Source organism: Pleurodeles waltl, chromosome 2_2 (assembly GCF_031143425.1).
Source record: "Pleurodeles waltl isolate 20211129_DDA chromosome 2_2, aPleWal1.hap1.20221129, whole genome shotgun sequence".
NCBI classification, from domain to species: domain Eukaryota; kingdom Metazoa; phylum Chordata; class Amphibia; order Caudata; family Salamandridae; genus Pleurodeles; species Pleurodeles waltl.
The window spans coordinates 110,779,304-110,803,197 of NC_090439.1; the positions used below are offsets into that span (position 1 = coordinate 110,779,304).

Consider the following 23,894-nt stretch of genomic DNA (forward strand, 5'->3'; position numbering starts at 1 on the left):
TTCAATATTTACAGACTTCTACTCAAATGGGATCACTCTTCTAAAATGTGTTAACTATGCTCATTATACACAGCTGCTAAAACTGATAGAACTTTTACAATTATCAACATGGCCTCCTGACCAACTGGACAGAAGAACAAGGCCCATCACCTTCAACAGTGACAAAAGTAAAGAACCTAGGAGTGAGTCAACACTGATACCAACCCAACCCTTCCGCATCAAGTTTCAAATAGACTGAAAACTGTTTTTTGAACTTTTTGACGGTTAAATGGGTTTACCCCTCAATGACAATACATGTCTGGTGTACTGTCTGTATTTCTTAAAGAACTTACAGATCCTAAAAATACTGGAAATAATGATAAATCAATTGGAATTCTAGGGTCAGTTTTCTAGACTTAGATGTCAATCTCTTTATTGAAAAAAACATTGCTGCATGCTTTAGAAACCTTCTCTTGAATTTTCTAATTAATAATTGTAATTGCTCTCAACATCCTTTTCTTTTGTGGATGGAGAACTGTTACAATATACTGTGCATACAGTTTATTCTATTGCATTATTTGGCCTGCATTTGGTTATAATATCCTCCAGGCTGTTGTCACATTGGTATCTTCCTTCCCTTCCCATGGATTAGCAAGGTTTGGGGTTGTTGATGATTACTCTTATTAATAAATACAGATTCTCTTCGGCCTGTAAATGTGTGCTTATTTATTATATTTTCTATAGCCCTTCCTAAGCCTCTATTGCCATACATTGCTGCAAGTTGCATTGGAGGGTGGCATGCTTCAATGCTGATAGACCACAATTATTTAATTGTTTACTGTGAACAAATAAGGCTATAGTACAACAAAGTTGGCAAGTTTCTTCTGACATTTAATTTATTCTGCAATATACACCTAAAGTAGAATATTTTAAAGGCATTATTCCAAAATGACTGACATAATGACTGTTTGATATTGTGCAAAAAGGAATGGGTGCGTGAGAAAACAGTGGCGGGAATGGAGAATACCCTCCTCCAATTAACAGGAGTACGTCCATCCCTTGTCATTTTACTAATTCCTCTAGCCATCCACATACTCATCTATTCACCCAAGCCTTCAAACCATGAACGCAAACATCCATTCATTCATCCAACCATTCAGCTATGCCCTCACTCGTCCATGTTTCACTCCATTCACGTAGCCATTCACTGGTCCATGCACTCACTAATCCAATCACCTACCAAGTGACTCATTCTGGCATTCAGCCACTTACCAATCCAAACAACCACACACAAAGTCACAGATCTAAGCACTTCTGATTAAAAAAGCTATTTAGAAGGCACAGAAACATGAGCGGCATCAGTAGTAGCTTACACGTGTTCTCTGTATTACCGTGACAGCTGCCGTCTTAAACAGGTGATGTGAGCTCTTTAAACTAAAGTCGCAACATAGTCCTAAAACTAAAGACGCAAATGCATCTTCAGAGTGAGAGCAAATCTAGCACCCATCTCCCAACAGTAAGGGCCATCTTCCGCCATTATTTTTCCAACTACGAAGCACAAAATATAGGCAAGCCAGAAGTTGAAATCTTAGGATACTTCATTTAAAGCAGGCGACAAGCATGAAGAGAATGCAGTTGCAATGCACGAGTGTGGATGTGCCCTCTGAAGAGCTTCCCATAGGCCCACGCATTACATTAATGCAGGGTCATACTACCTGCCTAACAAAGGAGCGTTCACTGGAGAGGCACCATTGTGAAAATGGAATTCTACCACATAGTGATGCATTCGGAGAGTCAAAAATAAATCACTAAGATAGACCACCCGTGCAAAGGTGTCTTCTGGAGGGGGTGCATCATTTTATTGAGGCAGTATTTCATACATCAGAAGGCGTTCTGAGATACATGCAATGTATTAATTTATACACAAATGCTGCTTAGCTCTGTTGGCGTCATCCGTTATGTTCTGCCGGGTGTATTCCGTGCAGAATGACATTATGTAACCCTAGCATTCTTAATAGGCCCCTCCCAGCAAGCGTCCCCCTGAACTCCACCAGCGGCTGAGTCAGAGTTCTCATCTAGGAACTAGTCAGAGCCCCGCCCAACTCAGTGTAGGGCCGATGATCCCGAACACCAAATAAGTAAACATTAAGAAAACACAGTGCAGTTAATAGATGACACTACCATCTCCAAGTGGATAGTCTGTCTCCACAATTATGTTTTCGAATCTTTCTATTTGCCAACTCTGGTGATTTTCCCCCTTCACACGCACCAGCAGTACAATCCCATCGCCTGTAATGGTCCAGGGATGAAATGATTACAGTAGCATTACAAAAAGACAAAAGCTTTTCCTTCTGCAAACACCTCACCTAAAAGTATTGTTTTTTAAAAGATTTTGCTTGTCAGTCAGTGCAAACTGTCTGTTGACAAAAACTATTGCCAGCTTTCAGCAGGTTCAGAGCCCACCCATTGCTTACCACTGGTTGGCTTTATTGTCACTCTTATATGCCTACTTTATGTTAGCTTGTGTAGTCACTCCTTCCTCTTCTGGTTTTTGTCCCTCCCATGGAGCATGGCCCAATTACTTGTGTCCTTCCACTGGTTACGTCTGTGCTCCTCTACTCTCGACAAGCTCCACATTGCTCCCTCTCTTCTCACACCCCTGCTCTCCACATTGCTGTCAGTGCTGTTTTGTTCCCTCCTCATACCCCCATCCCACCCAACTGCCCTCCTTGTTAACTCCTCACCACCTACAATAAAGTTTTGGGCATTGTCAGTAGCTAGAGTGTTAATCAGAGAACTTTAAGGCGTGCAGAGCATTTTCGGTCAATGAAAGCATCTAAGAAGCTGTGCAGCAGCAGCCCCAAAGACTGCTGCACTGCTACCCGCTGGTCTTTGCTAAGCCTTTGCATAAGTAAAACTAGGCTTCTCTTTTCGGGGTTTGTTTTCCAAATTAGCAGCATTTAAATTATGACTGGCCTCGCTTCAGGTGACAAGATCCCATAGCAACCTCTTTCCCTTGTACAGCATTTATGCTCGGTAAATCAGCATCCTGCCCTCCATCCAACCAGACTGATAAAATAGTGCCCATATATAAACATCTTCCTATATAAAAGCGTCTTGCACCTCATCCTCTAGCAAGCACTTACCCCCAATCATGCTCGGATTGAAAAAAGCAGTAAAATACCCCAGTGCTGGAGCAGGTCCAAATGGTGTTTTATTAACCAGACAGAGGCATTCAGATGGCATCGTTTTTGGGAGATACTACACTGGTGCAATTTTACTATGAAAGGAAACAAGTTATTTGCGTATAATCTAATTTTCTTATGTGCAGCCTTTATTGCAATTTGAACAGAAATCAAAGTTGATGGAACAGGGCTGAGATTCTGAGAAGCCAAACAATCCAAGCATCCGTAAGTCAAGGTGAAGGCACAACCCGCAGAAATGACACATGGTCTGCTTTTGAACACTGGAAATGGGTGAGGTAATCCATCAACCAGACCCAACTGGTTCTACCCAGATCGTCATGTCACAATGTTAGATCATCAAGGTTCAATTGCTTTATACACACTTAAGAAAAGTCCAGACATCCGTTTTTAAAAGAACTCTAGGATACGTAAAAAAAAATAATTGAACTATATCAAACTTTCAAACAAAACAGTTACTGTCTACAAATATGACAATATAGTAACTTCACCCTTCAAGAGACTGAGCACTTTCCATTTGCAGGTTTTGGTCTACACTGTGTTTACGGCCATCTTATCCCTTTAGCATGTATAGTAGACAAGCGACCATACAAGTAGGTAATGTCTCTAGGCACTGCTACAATGTGCTTCGGTTTTCTAGCAATAATCCTTAGATCAACCTTACAGTCCCAGGAAGAACGTGTGACACAGATAAGCAGGGTGAATATTTCTGTCAAACAACAAGCCTTCGTTGTACAGGAAAGATAAAAGAAAACTCAAGCCATATGTAAGCGATTCCCATGTTGGCTTCTCCCTGATGTGAGGAAGTGATACAACACAGCTTAAAGAAATAACTTTCTCAGAGGGTCGAAGGGAAAACCTGCACCCTATGACTTCTCAACCTCCACGGCTCAAGGCACCATCAGCCAAAGAGTATTTTCAAGCCAGCTAAAGGAGGTGGATGGAACGGGGAGCACCGTCCTACCTTGCTTCCAGCTTTCACACCCAACTAACCTCGCCAAACAGTTACCATAGCTACTCAAAACGGCCACAGTTTCAAAAAATGATTCAACGTTAGCCCTCTCACAGATCATGTTCATCACGTACTTGCAAGAATAGCTAACACGTAGCCCAGGTAGGCACTCAGATCTACCTAAAGAGAGAGGAGATGTATTGGGACAAACAACAAATTGCCCTACGACTATGCCTGGCTTTAAAACTCGAAAACAAGACTGCCTGATACAGGGTTGGTCAGCCCTGGTACTTCTTCCATTTAACTGGCCAACCAAATACTTTGAAATCCATTTGCGGTCATTCAGTGACAGAAAGAGCACGATACTAAAGTCTATAACACCCTAAATCATTCACTACCTTTCTCCTGGGGAGTGGTCGTCAGTAGCTGAGAGTCAGAATTAACAATATTCTAAAGCATATAACAAAATTTATTAGGTATAATTGATATTAAATAGACGGAATCAACAAAAGCATCTTTGTGTACTTGCTACAAGGCTTGCTCTTGCAACCCATCAGCGCAGCCTGCAAAATCTACACGGTCAAGCTGACTGAACAAACCGACACCCCTTCCCTTTCACATCATTCTTCTCCACAATGGGAACTCATTTGATTGCCAGGTCAGAGAAGCTTCAATTATGCACTAAAGAGCCACAAACAAAACCCCAAGCTTCTGAGTAATAGCAGTGGAATTGGACAAGACAGCAAATGCTTCTTTCCCCAAAAATATATGAACACTGTTTTGCAATCCGGTATGTCTGTATTCTTACAATTGCTAACTTTCCCACTAAAAATTACTGTTAGGAGACGGAAGTATTTACATGACCTGATCCTGCCCAGGGATAAATTTTTTATGAAATCTGTTGCAGGTGTCTCTCAAGTCTGCTACCTACGCCTGCTCTCTACGCTGAATTTTAAGTAACAGAAAACTCTTTGTTGCTGTCAGATATTATGTGAAAAAAAGTCCTCCTTAAAAAAAAAAGAAAAAAAAAAAAAAAAAAAAAAAAACATTTACTGAAAACTCTTTACCATTATAATTTCTCAGAAACAAACATAATTTTTGCTTTCTTCAGATAAACCTATCACTTTGAGAAAAGCATCACTTCAGCTGCAATTGGCCGCCATCCTAAAATATCTGCTACCAGTTCAATTGGTCATGCTTACCTTTTTCTCATTTAGTTCTATATGATATTAACAAGTGAATTAGAATCATCTTGCACAAGAAAAACAGTTCAAGGCATCAGCGACCGACAAACATACTGTAGACTGTTACAGGGTTTGTCACTCACTGTAAATGGTTTATGGTTTAAGAATAATCTTCGCCTAGTACCAACCTAGCATGGTCACCCATCATGCCACTCGCATTGCCAAAGCCATTCGGCCTCGTGCTGGCTGCCAGCCTTTTGGCTTTGCCAATGTTTATTTTGCAATGGTTTAAAAAAAATATTTGTGTGGGAGAGGACAGGTTCATCAATTAAAAAAAAAAAAAAAAAAAATGCCATAGCAGCCCCATGGCACTGAAGGGCACTACTTAATGTACAGATAAGAGCAGAACAGCCTCTGTTCACAGTGAAGTTAGCCAATGTCTGAAGTAGGCTGACTCTTTGCCCCATACAGTAGTACGCAGAATTAAGTGTGAATGACCACAAAAGACCAATGAAGAAAAAAGCCGAATGAAAGTCTCTATAAGTAAATATAATTTTACTAAAAACAAAAGCCAATGAAAGACTAACAGGCATTGGCAAGGCAAATAGGTATGCCTAAGCTTTTTGTAATGTATTTTGTAAACCTTACTCAAAAATAATTTTCACAATCTGGTCTGTAGTCAACTGATACCACAGAAGACTACTTTTTATATGGCTATGCACACTTTGCAAGAGGAGAATGCCTTCACTCACAGTGAAGTTAGCCAGTGACTGAAGTGTGTTGATCCACTGCCCCATGCTGTATGTGTAGTGTGCGGAAAAAATATGTATAAACCAACAGTCCAATAAATGAAGCGAGCTGGTTGAAAGCCCCTGAAAATTAGTATATTCTACAAAGTTTTTCTAAAATCAAAAGGTCTTGGATAATGCCAGACTTAAAAATAGTTATTGGGCTCCAGGTGATGGATTTGCCAACACCTTGCACCCTATCTTTTGCCCTCCCATCCTTGCATGTTTTAAGTGTAGGGTATGTCTTGAAACCCTCGGGAGCTGTGCATTTGTGCAAACCCTACATACATATATGATACACATTTCTATCACTTAACCATCATTTTTAAATGCTTTTATTTTCAGTGCGGCAAATACAAAATGTGCTCTCAATGTGACTTAGGTGCTTAAGTATAATTTGTGTATGTTGCTCTAAAAAATATATATACATAAAGGCGGCAAATTCACATTTTTAATTTGTGTGTATACAGCTTGGGAAAATAAAAAGAATACTATCTGATGGCTTTTTCAATAAGGACCCAAATCGGGCGTGGTAAAACTGGCGAATGTGGCCCAATTGGTTTGGGGTTAAGTCTCAAATACAGAGAGTAGGCTAGTAAAAGATATTTATTCACAACAAGAAGGTCTAAAAACTGCATCTTTAAACCATTGTGTTACAATCCCAAACGTAACCCGTGCTTCCTTACCTTGCAGGTCCATCATGCAGGACATGGCGCTCGGTTTCTGTTTAGTCTCGTACCCCTGCTCTCTTTACCCATTAGGTGCTGACTTTGTAACTGAAGGATGCAGTCTGTGGCTGTAATCCCTCTAATCACAGGTAAATGACCTTAAATGACAGTCATCGCACCTGCCTACAGTATCAAGTGGGCATGGTGTTGAATGAATTGTGTCCTTGCCCACTGGCAATTTAGCACAGACAAGGACACAGCCCTACCCACAGGACCCGTTCCGTGTGACGGAGTGAATGCGGACAAACATGTTTTTTTTTGGGGGGGAGGGGGTATTTTTCTAGCGATTGCAGCGTGTAGGAGAATTTAAAGATGCAACAAAGTTTAACTTAAGCTTTCTGGATGAAAGTGTTCAATAAGAAACATTTCTCTCCTGATTGGCATGACAGTCTTTCAGTTATCACTATTAGGAGAAGTCCAGGACAGCTTTGAAATGATTGATCTCCTGCACTGGTAACGGACAACTGTGTTCCTAACTTGTGCCTGCTGGTGGGAGGGTGTGATATAGGTACCTTTTCAACACATATGCACTGCTCACTCTGGGGCCAAACATGTATGAAGATAGTCAAATAGGATCAAACTCATACATGCCCTCAACTCACTGACTTGCACATGCACTCACAAGCCCTCACTACATAGTCACAAATTGAGGGATCATATATCTGAACAAGTTGGTGCACTCACAGATGTATTTTGACTCGCCAAAAGAGCATGTAAGTGAAAGTACGTGCAAGACGAAGCAAGACAACGTCACACTCCTGTTCTCATGTCGGATGCACATTCACCAAGCAAGCATGCGTGAAAACAACTATTTGTGTGTACGTGAATGTCTGTGTTTGTAAATGTGTAAGAGGACCTTGATTTGTGAGTGAGCAGGTTTGTCTGTATAAATTGTGTATACATTTGTGTCTCTGCGTGTACTCACAAGTGTGTGTTTGTGTAGCTTGTACTGAGGTGGGGCCAGTCTTTGCCAGCTCCAGCACTGTCACTGTGATTTCCGGATCCTTGTGGTCTTGCCTACCAGACAGCCCAAGGGGTCTACCAGCAAAAGACTTATTGTGAACTTAAAGTGGGCCTGGGCCCGCCCACTGGTTACCATTGGTTGGCTTCACTGTAACTTATTTGTTTGCTTTTTATTTGCCTGCTTCCCTTACTCATATTACATATGACTCTGCCATTGGAGTACAGACTCTTTACAATCCTTTCGATTGGTTGACTTTTGGCCTTCCACTGCTGATTTTTGGATACTTTTTTTTTTCTTAAAAGGTTTAACACCCCAAGAAAGTTCAAGTGTTTTCCATCTCCCTCCCTCATGTGTTTCTCCCCACCATACTCCATGTTGCTCTCTCTCGTGTTTCTCTCTCCCATGCTCAATGTTGCTCTCCATGTTGTGACATTTCCGCTCTTGTCCTCTGCATTGCTCTCTCCCTTGTGTGCTGCCTTTCCCCTCTTCCTGCATTTTTGCTGTATGACCCCCCCCCCCCCACCTCCAGTCCCCACCCACTCCTCCAAAGTCCTTTAAAATATATATTTTTTTTGGGGGGGGGGGGGCAGGGGGGCTAATTGTTTCAGGCCACCACCCTGCCTTAAAAACACACTTTCACACTACTTCAATTTTATTTTTGCTTTTATTTACCAAGCCACTTAAGTTTAGTATATAAAAAGTCACTGTTGTCATTTCATAGCCATTTCATGCATTGTGACATGCATGCACCTACAAAATGACGGGCAGCCAGAAGCTACCCAGTCATCATACTGCTTACTTTGCTTTTTTTTCCCCCCTTTTGCCCATGCTCCACCAGTAGTGTAACACAAAATGATGCCCCAACACAGAATGAGATAAGGGGACCTTGAGTCTCTCTTTTCTCACAGATATTAATTGGTCTTAGGCTCAATGGGGGCCCCCTACACCGAAGTGTCTGCATTATTCCCCTGTGCTGGAAATCTTTGATGATCCAGTACAGCATCGCCAGTTGCAAAGGCACGACCTATTGGCTTTGCAAATGCTTTTTTTTTTTTTATTAAACCCCGGGTTCTGGAAAAATCAGGGAGTTTAAGGGAAAATATCCTTTAATTTTCATACTTTCTCTCCCTGGATGGTGTTTCACACACATTGAGGGGGAAGCATGAGGAAGAGGTGAATCGGAGATGTAGCCCCACTTTTTGCTTAATGACTCCACAACAAAGTCTAAAGTCTACAAGCATTTTTCTCATCCCTACTACCTTATTCCTTCCTTCACTCAATCTGCGATTCCTGGACAGGTCAGATGTGTTCCTTTCCACTGGCCACAGTATAGCAGAGAGATGGTGGGGGAGAGAGAGAGAAGCAGGTAATGTCTCCACAGGATATTTTTTACCTCCTAGACTCCGGGCCAAGACCAGGAGAATCTTGGTAACCTTTTCCATAGCCAGCATAGGCATGTAAAGGGCACATGCCCTTCTTTTCTTATTTTAGCATTATGGCCACCATGTCACAGGTAGGGGAGCTAGAGGGTTGTGGGAATGGTGGGGGGAACTGGGTCATGGTTCCCTGGGCACTCATATCCGCTTTAGACATTGGTGACAAAAGAAGCATCAGGTGTCCTTCAGTAAGTAAATTCTCCATGGCTCCCCTGTCACTACCATGGGGGGGTAGTTCCGGGTAGGTGACTCCTTTGCCCCTGTAACAGACTGGGGATCAGGACATTGTTCTTTACACCATAACTACTAGGACATGATGAGGAGTGTACACAACAATATGGGTGCTACTACATCTCTCCAGCTGTTGATTATTGCCTTAGTAGGTCTCTTTCCACACTGCAGTTATTTTCCCCACACCAATAGATTGCAAAGATTCCAAAATGGCAGAGGATATGAGATGTCTCCTTTCGCACTTCACTGGTATAAGAGCACAGTCATCACTGTAAAGTTCGCCCTGGCATGTAGCACGTGTTTTTCTTTTTAATTTACTGCAATTTCGATTTGTGAACATTTTATATGCTAAAACATACTGAGACGGCCGTTCTTTGGAGAAAAAAAAAAAAAAATCCCCAAGAGGGTGTCGAGCAGTTTTTTGACTGAGCAAGAAAATTGACCAACTCAAGGGCTAGTATTGCCTTTTTCATACTCCCTCGATGTTTCTGAAAAATATGTTTAGGCAGATGAAGCGCTGTAGATATCCATCAGGGACAAAAACCCAAAGTGTAGCTAAATGTAAATTTAAACTTTAAAAAAGTGCCAATTGAAACGGACCACAAATTCCCTGCCAAAATTGGGGACCTTTCATTATTTTAATTTTTGCTTATTTGTGGCAAATTCTCCTATGGAGTTTTAGTAAGAAACCACATTTTTGTGCCCCCTCCCTCACTCCAACCCCAATTTTTTTTTTTTTAAGTCAACCAAAATGCACAGAATCCACTTCGAGAATTTCAGGTTGGATAGTCACTTTTATAAATGTTTAGTGCAAACTGGGCACAGAGATCAGAGTCATTATCAATCAACCATTGACAGAGCAAATCCCAAAGGTACTTGCAGTCCGTAGAGGAAACAAATTTGGATGACCTTGCCTTGGAATGTTACTAGTCCATGGGTGGATATATGTACTATTCAAATAATGTACTACATGTTTTGTTAACAGTATTCCAATAAAAGAATTATCCATTAATGCTGTACAAGTTGAGTGTTTTCACAACAAAACTCAGATAGGTGCTGCTAATGCACCTACTTAATTTTTTTTCGCAGTTCTCTCTGACAGAACCATCAACTTGCAGGAAGAATACAAATATCAGCATCTTCACCTTTAGCTCCCAATGTTCGTTTTGTTCTGAGGTTCCACACCTCACCTGTAGTTGCACTGCCATTTTGTCGACAGCCAGCTCTCATTTATGCTGTCCATTTCTCACTGCTCTTTCAATCAAGACACAACATGGTCCCAAAACAACATGTTGCTGGTAACGAAATCAACAGAAGCGGTGACAACAAAAATGATAACATTTAACATTAACATAGTGCCGTCCTTAATACGAAGCCTGGTGATGACAACCATTAGACATGCGTTTTCCACCCAAGCCTTTAAGACTATGTGACCACATGTACACCGCTTACAAATACCATAAGTGAAATGTTTTGGACAGAGGTTTTTACAACAGAGTAATGAGGAATACATACATCACAGGCTCCCAGGAAGAAGACTGGAAACAGCATGGTGAACACAAGGGGTATTTTTTGCAAGTGAAATGTGCAGAACCTTCTTCAAAAGACAGATGCAACCTTCCAAAATCTGTGATAGAGTGACCCCCACAGAAACTGAAGAGGAGATTTTTGGTTCACAGATATGTTTAGGTCACTACAAAGACCTCTTTTTATCATTCTAGTGAAATTATACATTTTCCTAATTAGTCTGAACAAAAACCTATGCCAGAGACTGGCCAGTAAAACAGAGAATACTCTTGGGTGTGTGCAGGTTGAACTTCAAAGCCAAAAATTTGGGAACGAATGTGTGTATGATCGTGGGTACAATACAAGTACTTTAAAGTGCACTCCTTTCTTAACTGATAACCAAAGGCGCAACCTTAAAATGGGAGTAATATTGTGTGTATGTGCCCGTCAGTCAAATGGTGACATTTTGCCCCAACTACAGCCATTTTTTTCCTCAGGTAATCCTAGATAGATGGCATTCCCGTGATCCAGCCTCCAATTTACCGGGGCCATGACTATGGGCACGTGGGATTCCAAAGTAATTTATTAGGCATAATTTTTCATAAGAGTTTGATCTACCAAAAACATGTGTTTGTAACCTTAGAAATTTGAGCTTCCAAGGAAAGATCAGAGGCCTCAGAACTATCCAGATTTGAACTTGTTTTTTGCAGGTATGGGTTAAGGATCATCACTGTTATAGTCCCGGATTCCATTTTTTCCTCGCATTTTGTGTAATCGGTAGTTCTGTTTTGGATGAATTCAGTTTGAGAAATGAAAGGCTGGATTCCGATTAGGGCTTTAATTAGCTCCTCCATTAAGAGACTGGAGGGGGAAGTGGTGGGAAGTGAGGGAGCTTTATTGGCTGTGCATTATGGTTTCGTAGTCGGTTTTTCGCTAATGGAGGAGGCAAGTGGTCTGAGATTCTAAACGTGCCATTAGACTGGCTTCATTGCAATGCCACTGTGTGTTTCAAGTTATAGTTTATCATTAAAATATATTTTCTGCATTTGAGGAACTAGTAGGTTGAAGTTTTTTTCTACCTTAGGGCTAAAAGCATGACATTACAGACTATGGGAAGGTTTCATCAGCCAAACCTGTGGAATAACTTCCTAATCACTGGCAACTACATACCTGACAAGTAACGACCCAAACCTGGCTTTTGTGTGCAGCAAAATAAAAATGTAAAGTGTAGAGGACAAAGTGATCATCTAAACCGGGGTGTATGGAGAAGTTGTTCTCAAAGGAAGCTCCAAAATCCACAAAAGGAAATTGCTGACTTGGCAGAATTACTTGTTGCGCTCTGTGATAGTACAACAAAGAAAAAAAATACGATTTCATCACAATCAGGTCTATCCATGAAACTTCAAAATAACATGCTTGGCTAAGGGTCAGAGGAGCATTGGAGGATGCCAAAAGAATACTGGCATACCTCTATTACTGTATGACAGCCATTCGTTTAATCAGAAGCATACTCTAGGTAGAAATCCCTTTCTGTGCAAATAATTCTTTATAAGTTAATATAATAATTTCATTTTGATCCAAAATGATTTTAGGGCTACGAGCTTAACATATGCTGTAAAAGTGAAACTTCACCCAGACGCATTAAAACGAGGTTTCGATAAGTGGTCAATAATGAGTTGTGTAAGTTTCAGTTTCGTTACCTGCCTTCCATTTCCACCCACAATCCCATCACGATTTTACTTACAGCATTCTGTCATCACTTGTAAAAGTGACAGGTGAATTGGATGCGCCAACTGGACGGATGGCCTAAATTTGCAGACACACCTTAACACCAGCTCTGAAACTATACCTAACACTCAGTTAGTTAGTTAGTTACATCTCAACTAACAAAACCTTTGTCGATTGTTCACATTAATGACTTCGAACTTTCTTAAACGCTAGATCATGCAGTACTTCATATTGCTTACATAGTTCTCTACAAATGTCTTATTTTACTGGTAATTTGTATGTTTTTTGATAAACAATTTTATTAGTTTTTTAACAAAACTTAAGGCACAGCACAAGACCCGCACATTGTAAGTTGAAAGGCAGCCACGTAATTTGTAGTTTGGAGAGTATATTTAGGAACTGCCAGTGTTTGGATGAAACTTCTACTCATTAATATGGTTATGTCGCTGATGTTTGACCTTGCTGTATCGCCAGCTTATATCAGTATGCAGGCACGCAGGACACCAACTGGGGCCCTCGGCCCAATACATGGGATGTTCATGTACAACGGCGGGAGTAAGAACACAATACATGAATTTGGGGTTGTTTTAGACATCGGGTAGATTGCAGTTGTGACTGGTGACTCTGCAAAGTGGTGGGGCGGGGTAGTTTGTGACTGGTGACTCTGCAAAGTGGTGGGGCGGGGTAGGGGGAAGCACACAAAAATAATTTTAAAAATATATTTAAAAAAATTAGGATTACCTAGTCTCTGCCGCACTCCAGGCTCCCAGCCTGCCCTGCGCCATTCACGACGCTGCTCAGAGCAGTGTTATGATTGGCTGAAGCACCCTGGCTGGGTGTTCCAATGCAGACTGGGATGCTGAGCCAGCTGTCTCCAACTCAGCAACACAGTACCGGGCCGGAGAGAGCCCTTGTGCACATGTGTGTTTGGCCAGCCCGAGATGGCCAGCCAAACATACATGCGCACTGAGGGGAGTGCTCTGTGCACTCCCCTCATAGCTAGTCACCCCCATTGTCCCACCCCTTCAATATAAAAATGATAATAAACAGCATTTATTATCATTTTATTTCTAAAGGGTTTGGCGCTCCTGCTGCTGCTAAATGGGAGGCTGGGGGTTGGAGGGGGGGGGGTGTAGATGCTCCTCCACCCTAAGGGAGGAGCCGCCCCTGGTAGATTATTGTTCTGTGTCGCAGGGTACCCTAAACTGTGTGTGCCAGGTGCAAACAGTGCGATTGTGCCCAATTTTGGAAAAAGATGCACTTTCCCCAGAATAGGCCTTTGAGTGACTGCTTCAAATGAAAGAGCTAGAGTTCAGAAACTGCACCTCCATCTTTCCCTGCCACAAAGCCACCCACATTTTGAGGCAAGCATAGGTGGCACCCCTGTAGTTGGGTGCTCAAGGTAATTGACTATGAGTAGATGTCCGTGGGTCCTGCAGAGGGGTATCCCACTCTCAAGGGAGGTTGCCCAGGACTGGGCTACCTGTACTCTTTCCAACCGCATCTTTGGCCTTACGCCTTCGCCTGTAATAGGGTCTGGGCACAAGAACAAAGGCATGCCCTGATTTGCATAGGTCCACACCTTCAGACAGATGAGAGGGCACCTCCTTGGATTCATTTTGGCATGTATTTTGCACAGAAAAATCCTTATTACAGAAAGGGCTGGGCAAGCTTTTGTCCTCACGTGGTGGGGGGAGCAACCCAAAAATACATTTCATCAGATAGCCAAGTGCGGCAGGACGACAGATTTCTAATTCCTTATCTGCTCCACAGCTCAAATTAATAAAAAAACGGCAGGGCTCAACTAAGTTAATTTGTGTCCAGAACATCCAACGAAAAGAGGAAAAAAGAAAAAGGAACTTTTCTGCACGCTTTAATCACGTTCTGAAACCACGGATAGCATGTGTCTTAACAAAATTGAGATAACTATTTTGCAATAACAGTCTACTCAGCGTCGTGAGACTGCAAGGCCATTCGGCACGGGGAACCACTTTCGTATGTCAAAGAAAGGGACTAACATGCCACTACAGATAACCCAGCAAAGACTGCTTGAAGCTCCACGGATCCTGCAAACGTTCCGTTTGTTTTCGAATGTCAAAATACAAAAACCACGCGGCCGGATGCTGTATGCATGTGACAGGCCACGCAGCTGAAGGCGTATGCTGAAACACGGATGCGAACAGAACAAGCACAATAAATGTAGCTGTTGGCTATTTAAATAAAGCTTCACAAACACAAACTATGTTTAAATGTCAGCAACTTAACGCACGGAATCTGGACCTGAGGTATCACGACTTTTGACCAGTGGGAGTTTCTAGAATTGAGGATTTAAATGTTCTTAGGTTTTAGTTAATTGCAAGCGTTTTACAAATATAAAACAGTAATGCACATGCATTTAAAAAAGATAAAAAAATAATTTTTCACAAACAAATCTAGAGGTGTAAATGTCTACCCAGATCCACTTGTGCTACTAAGATACAAGATATCTTGCTCAGTGTGTCAATTCTAACCTTAGAAAATGCCTCAGCATTTTAGCCACTCAGCAGATAAATCAATCCTAATTTTGTATCGCTAAAACCAGTTCCTCAAAGATGGAGGTCGATGGGCACCTTTGCTCCTTCAGTTAAGTGCTTCAGGCTTCGTGTGATTCTTACATCTGCCTGCCTCCCCTCAGCTCTGCATCTGTTTTACTAGCATCCTCTGCACGGGCAATTACTTTTCACTTTACCAAAGTAAATCACTCTCCTCACGGAGACCTTTTCATAACGTTCCTATATACAGTTATCACACTCGGGCAGCATATAAAATGTTCTGCCACGGTATATAATCAATATTTCAATAGTCTACATTCCAAAAGCAGGGACTGATTTGCTCTCAGTTGGGAAGGCTGGTTCTGCTTGGCACTGGGCTGCCTTCCTCCAACACTCCACAGAATCCCAAAGGTTAATTCCTTCAAGTGCGGCCTCAGTCCATTAAGGTAAATTCCTTCTGTGGCTTTTTTCACCAAATTGGCAACTAACTGCGTAGCAGCCTGGACTGTGAGGCCAAGTTCACAGTTAGAGCGGGTGATGGAAAGCTTTTTGGTAGAATCACAAGTGCCTTCCAAGTGTGACATTCACTGTCTCCATAACCACAATTTTGTGGTCATGTCGCCACAGTTCAGCACCACAGGGCAGACTGCTATTGTATTTTGTCATTCCTTTGCATCTACATAATTGTGTAAAGGGCTGTGTACATTTTCCACTAAGGCAACTGCAGATGTTGCGTTGTGCATTTTCCAAACTGAATTATAGTGCTGGTTTATGCTGATAGCAGAAAGTCACAATTTTGAATTTTTTTGTATTAATTGCAAAAGGGTCCGATTTAGATCTAGGCGAAGGTGTTATTGCTTCGCAACGGTGACAGATATCATGTCCGGCGAAATCTAAATGCCATTGTTTTCTATGGTATTTAGATTTCGGCAGACAGGATATCCATCACCGTTGCAACAGAGTAACCCTTCCACCGAAGTCTAAATCAGGCCTTAAATCTTTGTTACAGTTCATTAAAAAACTAATACAATAAGATAAGAAGAGAACTAAAAACGGAAATCAACAATAAAAGATATCCCCTTTCCTTGTGTTTTTAGTTCCCTTCTCGTAAAGGTTTTATTTAACTAAACAAATAAAGAATTACTTACTCACTACAATTATTCATACTTCTTTTCCCCCCTAAGCTGAACCTGCAGCATTTCAGTGTCCTTTACAGTAAATCGGATTCATCCACATTGAGGATCTGGACAGCATCAATTTGTTTTTTAATGTCTTCTCATGCAGCTAATATATTATTAGAACATTGGAATGCTGGAGGCTCCATTGAAAACAATGGAGTGCGGCGGGCTTTTACTGGCCGTTAAAAGATCGCAGCGCCAACATTCCAATGTTCGCTTTGTTCATAGCAACAGCTGTGAACAAAGCCTCACGGAGCCCGAGGGGATTTAAATACCCTCGGGCTCCGTGAACATTTTTTTTTTTTAATAGAACATTCTGCCCTGTGTGGCAGAATGTTCTAATGGCCTTAGAACCTGCCGTAGCGGGCTCTACCGGCTATTAAAGTCCCTCTCCCTTGTTAAACGCCCTCACCTTTGGCTCGGGCATTTAATGCGGGGAGCGGGCCTTTAATAGCCGATAGAGCCCGCTACAGCGGGTTCTAAGGCTATAGTATACAAGTTGCTCATGTAGCCAATAGGTAAGGGGCCTGAAAACACTAGCTAGATTTAACTAACACTGTATGGTCTTTTTAATTGAAGAACTAGTGCCATTTATATGTCAAGGACATACAGGTGCTTATCCGGTACAGGAGAGTGCATTTTGTTGTATGGTAGCAAGATACTGGACAATGCTTCGACCTGGGATGAAATAACGCAGTCGTTTGAAAGCCCCTCCCTTGCCCCTCAAAAAGATACTCCCAGCACTTCAAGCAAGCCCACATGAAATGCAATCACTGTTTTATAAAGGGAACAGACAGACTGGAGACGTTGCTGTGTTCCCAAAACTAGAGGATTTAGTTTCCAGTTAACCATTCTGTGGTGCTAACAACTATTAATAAAACAAGTTCTGGGGTGAGTGAGTGAAATGTTTCAACACTCCATTCATCATCCTTTTGTGTTGCTAAAGTTACCTTAAGTGGTCAGGGTATGCCCAGGCATGGGTCCCTTGCTCACTGTGCCACTGGATTCAAGCTAGCCTGTCTAATGAGGGGTGATACTCCGAAACCAATCAGAGGATGCTCGTTTCTAGTCCAGGGAGGACCTGACCTTGCAGTTCGGGCTGAACTGTTCCCACAGAGAGAAGCATCAAGACTGATTTGCATATGGCTGGGCCCAAACTGGGGTGGCATGGTGAGCAAAAGAACAATGGATTTAACCCAGATCTGTGTCTGAGGGTGAGTGTTTGAAAAGTGTCAGCACTCTGTTCATTATCCTTTTGTGTTAAAAAAAAACAAGTTCTCCAACCATTGTCAAATATATTTATTGGCAGGAGTGGATAAATTAGAGACCACAGACCAGGCAGGCAAGGGTAAGCATTAAATTGTTGGTGGAAGAAATACGCAAACTGTGGTCCTGAAAATCAAAGCCTCAGGCACCCCAATTTGATATCAACGACTACTAATTAAAAGGCATGTTTGACTCCACAAACAGAATTGTTTGTACACAGGTAGGAGAATAAATCGTTTACGGACACGTGGCATTCGAGGAGAGATGGACTGCAGGAGGCCCAACTGCACTCCCACATCCACTTCTAAGACACACACAATACAAAGTACCCAAAGCGGAAAAGAGTGGTTGGGACAGGAACTGTGATGCTTCACTGACAATTAATGAGGGAGTAAGGCAGTGGAACTATGCAATCAAGTCCTCCAGCAGCATTCAGAAGATAGAGAAAAAGAAAGAAGATGGCCACTCTAAGTTATTTTCAGTTATGAGCACATTGGCGCCAGAAAAAAAAAAAAAAAAGGACTCCGAGTCAGAAGGATGGGGTGGGGGTCTTTCCCTAAACATCTGTAGCATGTGTAAGACATCCTTAAATTTCATAGATTGAAACGATCATTGGGGGGTCAGCTTTGGAAGCGTTCAAGTCATGAATTGAAACTATCATTCCATTTGTCAAACATCTAGTGAAGCACTATTCACTTTTTCCCTCTATTTGTGGATTATAGACAATGGAAGACTTAACTGACTAAAATAGTAGATACCAAGAATTGTCTTGGGTATCTGTTGTCCCTAATTGGCATTATACTCAAGAATCATAATACTACTACGTAGGGCTATGCACATTATCCTGTAGCAAATGTACCCCTGCATGTCATCCATTAGGATTATACACAAACCATCCACAACCACTTAAAATTACGTACCTATGTGAAAGCAAACACTTCACTTTTGTGAATGGACATCTACCGGTCCATCAATTACTAGACCAATGCATCTAATGGAAAATTATAATTGCAGGCTGTAACCCCTTGAGCAGGTCTTATGGCTCTATCAAGTAAAAATACTCAAGGAACCATGGATAGACAACTGCGGATATTAAGCATTAGAGGCCAGATACAAAAGAAAATACGTTTTGTTTTTAGAGTGAGTAAGAGTGTTTACCCCTTCGATTCAGAGGTAGACAATTCCATAGTTTTGCACCCTCAGTCCTGGAGAGCAAGCAACCTATAAAAAGAGCTTATGTTGCATGACTGAACTACTTTGCACACCTTTTGCCCAGATAAGGAGAGGCAGTGTGGAAAATATAGTGCATAATGCACACACACCTGAAAGAGATTTTGTGTACTGGAAGCAGTGCAGTTGTCAGATGTGTGTTGAGAGACAACAGAATTTCCTTAAACCAAACACTATTCTTCCAGTAAAGGAGAACAACCTTTACAACAGTGTTTTTACCAAATAGTGCCTTTACCACGCATTCATTTTTTGGTGCCTCTACCTGGCTCAGTTTTACCACACATGGTAAATATATAACAGTAAAAAAAAACAAAAAACAAAAAAACTTACTGGTGGTTGCTAGTAGGAAGTTATTAGTAGTTAGGGCCATGTTTCCATAGAATTTTTTTTTTTGACTTGCCTATTTCTTTGGCACCGTTTGACGAATCTTCACAAAAATTTCCCAAAAAAGTGTGCCGATTGTTGCGCATGAAAGATTTCGGGGTGATCCGCTAAGCGGGGGCCATGAAAAAGAGGGGTAAAAAAAACATGCCTTTCCAGTGTTAATTCCCATAAGACATTCGAACATGACTACAGCCGGAAAAGCTGGATGGAATTAGACCAAATTTGGCAAAAAGGTAAGTTTTGGTATGCAGATTACGCTTTTGGATATTTGGTGTAAATCCATTCAGTAGTCTGTCAGAAATTAAGGAAAATCCAAATTTGTATATCTCTGGCCATGAATAAATCGCAAGTATTCACAAATGTGCATGTAAATAAAAACGCTGTAATAGGCTGGCCACAACCAAACTAGAAAGTTGTGGCTGCCATTTTAAGTTATGGGAGGGAGAAATCGCAAGTAGTAGAAGGGGTCAGGGTGGAGGTACCAGACCCCAGGGGTGTGATATTGGGGTGTTTGAGGGTGAAATTATGAGTTTAAAATGTTTTTTCTTCAACATGCACAATAGTTACGAATATGCTTGAATATTCGAGAATATGCAAAAGAAAATAAAAAACATTCACAGACTCATTCATACACTAATTCATTCACTCGTGCATGCACCGAGACTCATGCGTCCACTCTCACACCCACTCACTCATACACCCCCCCCCTCAGACCAACTCTCGGACTCACCCACTTTTAGATCCACCTAGACACTCACCCACCCACTCACAGATCCACGGACAGAGATGGGACCGAGGCTGGGTGGTTGTAAAGGCTTGGCTGCAGGCCCTGCAGCTCATACCCGTCGTGCACGGCCAAAGGCTGTGCGTGGCGGTGGTTGGATTAACGTATAGTTAATAAAATTACTTTATGTTAAACAGAAATTCACTGAAAAAAATAAAGGTTACAGGGACATTATAATTAGGTTTTGAATATACTCGTACAAAGCTATAGAAATTCAGCAATTTTTTCTAGCAACTATAACACGCGCCCCAAGGTAAGTGTAACTTGCGCCTTCGCCATGCACATCTAATTACTCCACATATTATACCACTGATGACATCTTCTATGGCATCTTTCATATTACTACTGCAACAATTGCAATAAAATTATTGATAAGAAAACTGTGCATGGCAAAGGCGCGAGTTGTAGTTACCTTAGGGTGCCAATTATAGTTACTTGAAATAACTAACTATAATTGCTGAATTTCTAAGGTTTTGTATGAGTTAATTCAGAACCCAACTATAATGTCCCTGTAACCTTTAGTTTTTTTTCAGTGAAAAAAAATAAATATATTATGTAAAAAATAAAATAAAAAAATATATATATTTTTTTTTTATTAAGTTAAATAAATTATATATATATATATATATATATATATATATATATATATATATATATATATTTTTTTTTTTTTTTTACATAATATATATTTTTTTTCACTGAAAAAAACTAAAGGTTACAGGGACATTATAGTTGGGTTCTGAATTAACTCATACAAAACCTTGTAAATTCAGCAATTATAGTTAGTTATTTATATATATATATTTTTTACATAATATTTTTTTTTCACTGAAAATATATATATATATATATACACACACACACATATATATATATATATATATATATACATACATACATACACACACACACACACACACGTGTATGTATTTGAGTGTGTAGGGATATAGGATGGTAAGTATGTTTAGTGGGTGGGTATGGATATTGGGTGATCATTTTTTTGTAAAAATAAAATGGGTGGGTTGTGGAGGGGGGCTCACCCCCAAAAAAGAATAAATCCATTCAAAATGTGATGATATATATATACACACCCAAACACACACACACACAGACACAGATGAAGAGACAGCCTTAACTTACCTTATTTATACTTACCTGCTTGGTAAAGACAAGTGTGGCAAAACCATGTGTGGTCAAGTCATAAAACAGATCTGAAAGAGATCTTTATTGTACTGGAAGCCAGTGCAGTTGTCAGATGCGGCTGAGACATATTAGAATTTCCTTAAACCTAAAGCTATTCTTACAGCAACTTTTGGTATATTTTTTGAATGTCAAGTGCCTTTGCAGGGAGGCCCACCTAGGCAGAGTTGCACAAATGCCGGAGAGACTGCACAAAGGCATCACCAGCATCATTGGCATAATCTAGAAAGAAATTTCAGAAAAAGGAGAATGTACCATAGGGTATGCCGGTGTCAAAAAAGGCTCCTGAAATTGCAGCAATTTGGGGTGAGAAGAAATAAATCAAGACCCAAAGATTTCTAACACCGGAAGATGAAAGTGAGCATGAGACTGAGGCCACATGCTGGCATCCCAAAGATCAGTAGTATTTCCATCAGGGAAATATTTTGTGATGTTTAGTTTTACGCAGAACACATTTATTAACTCCGCACATTCAGCATCATGACAAGTGATACACATCCTCCTCACTGAGGTTTTTCAAAAATATCTGCATCCGTAAATAAAGAGAAATCCAGTTAATGTAGCAGATAAGCAAGAGTGGTGATGTAAAGAATGAATATAAAAGAAGAATAACAAAGAGCTCTGAGCAAACTCCTGCCGCAGTGGCTTTAGTGTATAGGTCAAAGGTACTAAATTGAACTGCTTGAAATCTCCGAAATGAAAAACAGTGCATTTTGGTACAGGGGTCTTAATATAACGGCACAGAAAATACATTAATTCCACAACCAACTTTACAGTCCTTCATTAAACCAGGATGTGCCTCCAACTCCAGACAGGCACCCCTACTACTATCCTGTTACTACAAATACCTCAAACGACAACAGGACAGTGTCACACAAGACCCAAGACCCGCCATGCCTAGGGGAAGATCATAAGGCTGTATTTCTGGTCCTCATCTTGCTTTTCTGTCCGTCTACAAAGGCACACACTCCAGCAGGGTAAAGTGCTGGTCACAGGCATGGAAGTGAATGAAGTAAAGAAGGCCCTTCCAACAGGACTTTTTGTGTGGCAGGGACAGGGACCTGCAGGAAGCATAGGTTGATTAGGACTGAAAAGCGATGGTTACAGTAACATGAGCCCCATTCATGCCACACACTACTTATCTTGTAGACAGTCAAGGCTCGTGGAAAGAATAACCTCTATTCTTAATCTGTGTCCTGCGTGCTGTGTCCAGGAAACATGAGTGAGCACCACCATAAGGAGACACACTTGTGGTGCCAATTCCTTGGGAAGAGGACAGGAGTCACCCGCTTCTACCCAGGGGGCATGCTGGAACAGAAAGACTTCCAAACATTTGGTCAATAGGGAGACCTGCACTTCGGGAAACAAGTACAGAAGTAGGCTTCCATAATGGCCCCCTCAGGCATGAAAACTCTTAAAGATGTGCAGGTGATTCTGACAGGCGAGGCCCGTGTATGTTGGGGGCTCTGTAGAATTGTAGTCTTCTGTTACCATGTCACAATATGACATCATATGACTTTCCAGATAACACGACAGGACCTCTTCCCTTTATATTTTCAGTGTCCAGAAAATAACTGCAAGATGAAAAAAAAAAAACCTGTTTAAATGCTGGGGGGAAAAAAAACATTCTCCGATGATGAACTAAAAAGGGTAGATCCCTTAGTGTTCTTCATGGACTTCCTCTTCCTCCTTAAAATGTAGGATGATGAGTAAATTGAGTGAGTAGAGGAAAAATGGAACATGACTCAAAAGTAAAGTTAATTAGGAGAGAGGGCAAGCCCGATTAGCAGTTCTAGCTTGTGTGAATCTGCTGGGAGAATCCCAATTTAGTTCCAGCTCAGGACTGAAGTGGAGGTCTCCTCAAGAAGTTAGACTACATTCTGCTAATCTCACCTCGTGGCTTAATGTGAAGGACCAGATTACTTGGGGAATGTAACAAGATGGACAGGGGCCTATTCCTGTTTGCATCCTATTGAAGAAACCGAATCAGACTTCAATTGCTTCATTCAAGCTCATCCAAATTTATCATCTCTGGTAGGTCAGATCACTGTGGTTCAGAAGATACCTTCCTCTCAAGCCCAGCTGACAAGAGGATGAATGTAGCACTATGCAAGTTTTATGCAGAGCTTAACTCGACCTGCAAGGCTGGACTTTCACGTACACCAACAGTACATAGAATTCAAAACCTGTCTTTGGTACTGTAGATGGAGGAAGACTGCAGAGCTGCTATCACAGACGGAATTGCAAGCTTGGACAGTTTTAGAGGTGGGCTTTGATTGGCAAGAGTGTCATCAGTTAATACGTAGCTTTCAGTCTGGATGAGAAACTAGGTCAAACAGTAGCCAGGTGGTCAGTCTAAGAAAAAAAATATTTCTACAAAAGAGATTCTTTGATTCACAATTAAGAGGACACACTTCACCAGGCTTTCAATAAATTGAGGGAAATCATCTATGAACAATAAGCATTCCGCTTACCAATCTTTCTCCTAGGGTCAACAGAGCTTGTACTTTCATCATGCCTGGGGCAGTAAAGAAAAAACTTCGCACAAGGACCATTTCATGTTTCCACCAAATCCCCCCCGAGTGGTCTGGTAGTTGGCAGACTGATGTGTTATATAAATCT

General features: G+C 41.3%; 1 protein-coding gene across 2 annotated transcripts in view; it reads right to left on the minus strand.

Moving 5' to 3' along the window:
- BASP1 (brain abundant membrane attached signal protein 1) overlaps window positions 1-23,894 on the minus strand; it is a 158,867-nt gene that overhangs the window by 14,438 nt on the left and 120,535 nt on the right. The window lies entirely within an intron of this gene.